Genomic DNA, 6,000 nt, shown 5'->3' with positions numbered 1-6,000 from the left:
AAATATATAATTTTGTATAAATTCTATGTTATAAGTTTGTTTGGGAGGGTAGTTTTAAATGCCACTGTTTTCTGTTTATGTCAGATCCAGATGAATAACTATGTATCAATAAACCATGCAATCAGTAAAGGATCAATTATTTGTAGTCAGTATGTAATTGAATAAGTGCATGGATTCCTCACTTAAAAATATATCAACACTAGATTCCATCCGTAAACACTTAGAAAATCAGTAGATTATTCCTGTGGTGCCAATTTAGGCATTCAGTAATCATGTTTGTGTTTAAGTGATAACCACTCTCTTATGAATGTTTATTACATCAGAAAGATGTGTTAAGCTTGAAAAGTCATAAACTGTACTTGAGGTTATTTTTTAGTTTGGAATTAATTGTTTTTAAAATACAAATTGGACTTGCTAAGAACTCATTTAGAAGACACCTAGGTAAATTATTAGGGAATAACAAATAGATTAAAAATGGTTCAGTCAAAACAGTCTTCGAGTTTGCTGATTGCCGCTGAAATTTTACCATATCTACAATTGGTCTTATTTAAATAACGAGTTAAGTTTTTCTAAAAATGTTTAAGGATTTGGGTACTTTTTTATGCTTTTTATTAGTGATATAAAATGAGCATGAATCTTAACCGAGGCATGACTTTCACAATTATTCTTTAAGAAACTACTTTATTCCTATAGGAAGTTAATTATGGACCATTTAACATGAGATGGAAAACAGTTCCTACACCAGATAGCAGAGACTAAATTCCAATTTCAGCATTACTATTGATTAATTGTGACAATGAACAAGTCACTTAAGCTCTACGTAACCTCAATTTCTCCATCTGTTAAAAGGAAATAATACCTATCACAAGATATTTTCAGAATACTTTCAAACCACTGGCATAAAGATGTTCAATAAATCAAGAGCAGTATTATTATTACTCATCCAAAATGTAATGAAAGATTTTTTAAATGTAGTAACCATTCAGCTCAGATTTAAAAGTTAAAGTTTCTGAATTTAGGTTTCCTTCCTACTCCTGCCTTTTAGTCTTGAATGTTTACATTATTTCCTTGACGCTTCGATCCTCTGAAGGTAATTATTGCATTCTTCTGCTTTCTTGAGAATCATTTTATTTTATGGCTCTCCTTAGCTTCTATTTTAGGTGCTTTCTTCTTCATTTTATACGCCCTCTCTCCACCCCCAGAATTTTATACCTTGTGTCTTTTTTTTCTACTTTGTACTTTTTATGTTTTCATTTGAAGATATTCCTATGGTTTTCTTTTCCTTTAAACAGGCAATTACTTGCCTTGAAATTGGCTTTCTACATATTCAAAAATTAAATTCAAAATTATTTGCCTGTCACTGGTCACTCCTACCAACATTTCTTACAATAAAGAGGCAGGTTGCATTTTATTAAGCAGCCAGCTAAAAAACAACCTGGTCTTGAGGATGAAACTAACAAAACAAAAATTAACTATTGAAATTGTATGAGAAAATGGTAACTGTGAATTTCAATATTTTATGCCAAGAGCATTAGCTATACAAGATATCCTAATTGATCATTCCCTTTCCTGTGCTTAAATTGTTTTCTGGTACTACTTTACTCATTTATTAAATTTGCATGTATTCACAGGTCTGTCTCTGAGTTCTCTGTTCTGTACCATTCATTAGACTGTCTGTTTTTGTTCCAATTCAATATGATTTTTATTATTATGACTTTATTGTATGACAATATCTGGCAGAGCATGTTCTTTTTTTTAGGTGTACTTAGCAGTATGTGACTATATTCTTCCATATAAATTTTAAAGTCAGTTTGAATCCCTCAAAAAAAATCAACTGAGATTTAATTGGGACATCTAATATTGTATTAAGTTGAATCTGACACTGTTATATATTGCCTGGTGGCGTGAGGGGTACAATAGGTGATATTTTAAAATCATCTTTTTAAAAATTCTATGATTCTAAAATAAGCAAAAGACAGTTTTTTTCATTTCTTCAGTGGTATTATGGTCTAATTGAGACCATCCTCTACCAGAAGAGATAAGAGTATTTGTGAAGCATCCTGCTAACATTCTGGTGGCAGACATGTTAGGATGACAGAAGAGGTCAGGATGGGTGGGATCATTGGAGAAGACTTCTTGGTGGAATGCTTATGTCAAATTATGAAGGTAGAGGGAGAACATGGAGTGAGGTAAAGGCCAGTAGTTTTGAAGAGAGCAAAATAGCAAAATATGGAGACCACAGAGAGATATACCATAAAGCAGATGCTGAGAGTCAGAGGAGGGGAAAAGAGGGATTTGCCCCCTAAAACAGTGGTTCTCAATCAGGGCTAATCCCCCTTCCCCTCTAGGGGACAATTGTCAGTGTTAAGAGATATTTTTGGTTGATACGACTAGGAAAGAAGGGATTACTGCTGGCATGAAATTGATAGAAGCCGGGAATACTGCGAAACATCCTACCAACAATTCACAGGGAAGCCCCACATCTAAGAATCATCTGGCGCAAAATGTGAATAGTGCTGAGGTTGAGGTTCTGACTTCTTTGTCCAGGATGGGGCCTCAGGCACTGGCTGTTTTAAAAGCTTCCCAGGTGATATTGGTGCATAGCCTAAGTTGAGAACCATTGCTCTGGATCCATGTAGTTCAGAGGGGGAGACAATATGATTTAAGGCATTATTTTTTGCACTCTTTATTCATGTCATTTTTAAAAAAAAAATAATTTTTCTGTATTTTAAATGATACAAAGTACAAGAAAATGCTCTTCAGTATTGTGTGTGTGTGTGTGTGTGTGTGTGTGTGTGTGTGTGTGTGTGCTTGTGTGTGTCTGTAAAATCACTTGACTTCCTGTTGGAATTCAGAAAGATTGTATGTAGTTAAGATATCACATTCTCCCCTGCCTCCACCAAAAAGACAGCATGCTCAGTTAAAAATGCCATCTTGCAAATAAATCCCATAGATGCATACTTTCTCCATTTATTAATCTACTAATGCAAATACAGTAGTTTTGTCATTTATGATTTTCTCTCTATATTGAGGTATTTAGAAGTAAAGTGTTAGCTGTAATTCTGAACATTCCAATTGAAATTTTTTGAGAAATTCAAACTGAATTATCAATACTTTTATAAATTTTACAACTATTTGGTATTATTTGGACAATATCTTCTTGCTCAAAACACTGATGCAGCTTATAGTTTCTCGTGTCCTGGAGTTATGCTATTGATTTTGAAATAGGTTCCCTTTTCCAAAGTCCAAATCTATGGAGCAGCTGGTGGTGGTTAGTGACCGGCTGTACCAGCAGTCTCATCTTTTTAGCATTGAAAATTAATTTTTCTCATCTTGGCACATAAAGAACTCAAGTGTGCCCTTACCTCATTACCTGAAATGTTACAGTGGCACCAGCAGTGGGGGGATATGATGGAGCAGCTATTTGGGCATCATGAGTAGCAGCACCGAGATGTTACGTAAAAAGAAATTATACCAGGAGAAGGCCCTCGCCCTTTATTGTGGAAACAAGAAGCTTACGTTCACGTGGATTCCAAACATCTGATAACATCTAGAGCTCTGGTTGGAAATTTCCTCCTCGCTAAAATGGTACATCTCTTTATCAAAAGATGAGTGTGTCAGCTCCAAATACCCATGATAAATGAATATTGAATTGCTCCATGTAAAAAATTTGCAGCTGAGCTCCCACAGCTCAGTAATCTGGTCATCCCCAAATATTTATCCTTCATGGATTTACATGTAGTTAACAGAACCCACAACAAACATATTTCACTTTTACTACAAGATAGAAAACTGTGTTTCTGGTGTAGCGGAGAGAGTTCTGGACTGGGAGTGGAGAAAGCTGGGGTTTGATTCTGGATATATCAGGCATGTTGTTTAATGTTCTTTATTTTATAATCACCAGGCATTAATCATCCCTCACTAGGAATCCAGTAGAAAAATGCCCCCAACTGGTTTTCCAAACTCCAGTTGTATTCTTAAATCCACCTTCTAATCCGCTGCCAGCATGAATTTTCTAAAATATAAAACTAATCCTGTCACAAAACATGGCTGTCAGACTGAGTTTCTTATACAGATACTATTTGATGTGTTCTGTTCCCTGAATCTTCATTCATGTTTTCATTTCTGCCTAATACATATTTGCCCATTCCTTTTTCCTGGTTAATCTTCCTCATGCTTTCAGATGCATCTCAGCTAATCCAGTGAGCCAGCTGAGTTTAGGTTCCCTTCCTTAGGTTTCCTTTCAGTTGCATTATAATTATCACAATGAATGACAATTATCTGTTTAGGTGCTAGTACTCCTATAAAGATGGTGATATGCCCTTTGGAGACAGATACCTGATCCTAATTATCTTCCCTTGGTACCTAGCATTATGCCTGGCAAATAATGGGCATTCAGTAGGGAACAGTATGGAAAAGAAGGAAGGAAGAAGGAAACGGTAGAAAGGGTGATAAGAGAAAAGGGAGGGAAGGGATAAGATGAAGTAAGGAGAGATGATTAAAACAGAATAGGAAAAGCGGGAAGGAAAGAGGGAGGAGGAATAATGGATGATATAGTTGATCTACAGTGATTTCTAAGATGTAACCCATTTTAAATGTTTGTAACTATACCATTACAATACTCCATGTAAACCGTACCCCTTCCATGGTGTCGTATATATTGTGCCACACTCATCCTTATACTATCTTTTGGGTTTGAATAGATTGTCTAGCAATGAGTCTCTGGTAGAAGGGAAAAATCAAGAACAAGAAGTAGAGTTTCAAACCTCTCTAAATTATGCTTTTTCTCACTAATCTTTGCTGATCTTATTTTGAGATTTTTATAATTTATAATAGTCTCTTGATATCTCCTGAGCAGCTTACTTTGATATTATGCCCCATATAATGTGTAAATAGTATTTACCTAAGACTATATGAGTATCTAGATAATTTGGTAAAATTTTCTTAAAGCCTGTTGCTAATTCATACTTTATGATTTTTAATTACTTGAAATATAAGTGCTTTATTGAATCTGCCCTTTAAGTGGCTTAGGCTCATGTGTACAGTTCTGGCAGGGCAGCATTTTATATTTTATTTTGATAAAAATAAAGGAATGAAATAGATAATTTATATTATGTTACCATTTGGTTTCCATCTTAGAGAAGAACTAAGTAAGAGATAGAGAAATCTATAATTTATGTAGTGACTTACCATTCAGAGGCCCACATGGATGGGAACAAAATTGAAAATTGAGGAAATTATTCAGGTAATTGAAGAAAAAATTGAATTGTCTTTTAACTGCATGAACCTAACTTTCAGTATCTAAAAAGGTACATTTTTTATTTTATTTATTATCAAAAATCTGATTTAAGAAGTAGTAATCATTCAAGATCATTCAACACAGAAGTTATTTTCACCAACGACAAAGTATCATGAATGTGAGTTGCCTAAATTCCTGAACCTTCAAGTACTACAAGAAACATTGATAGTGCTCTAAACTCAGGGTCTCTGACTTCAAGAAAAACCTCAACTAAACAAGCTAAATAGTGTCAACCTATTTTTTTATTTTATTTTTTACTCATTGATTTTTTTAGGCGAGGCAACCCTTGGTTGACCTCACAGATTACAAGGACCTTGTCAGTTTGCAATCCCTTATTTTTTTATTTATTTAGTTATTTATTTTTTTATGCCTGCAGCACCTGGTCTTCCTAGGTGGTCTCGCATCCAAGTACTAACCAGGCCCAACCCTGCTTAGCTTCCAAGATCAGACAGGATTGGGCTTGTTCAGGGTAGCATGGCTGTAGACACAATCTATTTTTTTTTTTAAATCATCCATGATAGAATCATATAACTTTATGGTTAGATGTTATTTTTTCCAGGTCCTTGAAAAATATAGTAAACATTCAGCAGTTTAGGTTAGTGTTTCTACATTCCAATTTTTCATACCTAATTTTGTATATAAAATAATTCAATACAAATAAATTGTAAAATGTTGCAACCAGAAATGTTTTAATGTACTTA

The 6,000-nt window shown here is 34.4% G+C and overlaps 1 protein-coding gene and 1 pseudogene across 1 annotated transcript in view; one reads left to right on the top strand and one right to left on the bottom strand.

Annotated features, from left to right (window-relative positions):
* KIAA0825 (KIAA0825 ortholog) overlaps positions 1–6,000 on the top strand; it is a 364,821-nt gene that overhangs the window by 240,241 nt on the left and 118,580 nt on the right. The gene's annotated exons all lie outside the window — the stretch shown is intronic.
* LOC111732202 lies at positions 5,667–5,785 on the bottom strand (annotated as a pseudogene).

This window comes from Pteropus vampyrus, unplaced genomic scaffold (assembly GCF_000151845.1).
Source record: "Pteropus vampyrus isolate Shadow unplaced genomic scaffold, Pvam_2.0 Scaffold11, whole genome shotgun sequence".
In the NCBI taxonomy this organism is placed as follows: Eukaryota; Metazoa; Chordata; class Mammalia; order Chiroptera; family Pteropodidae; genus Pteropus; species Pteropus vampyrus.
Note: the sequence above shows the minus strand (reverse complement) of the source record. Positions and strands in the feature narration are given on the sequence as shown.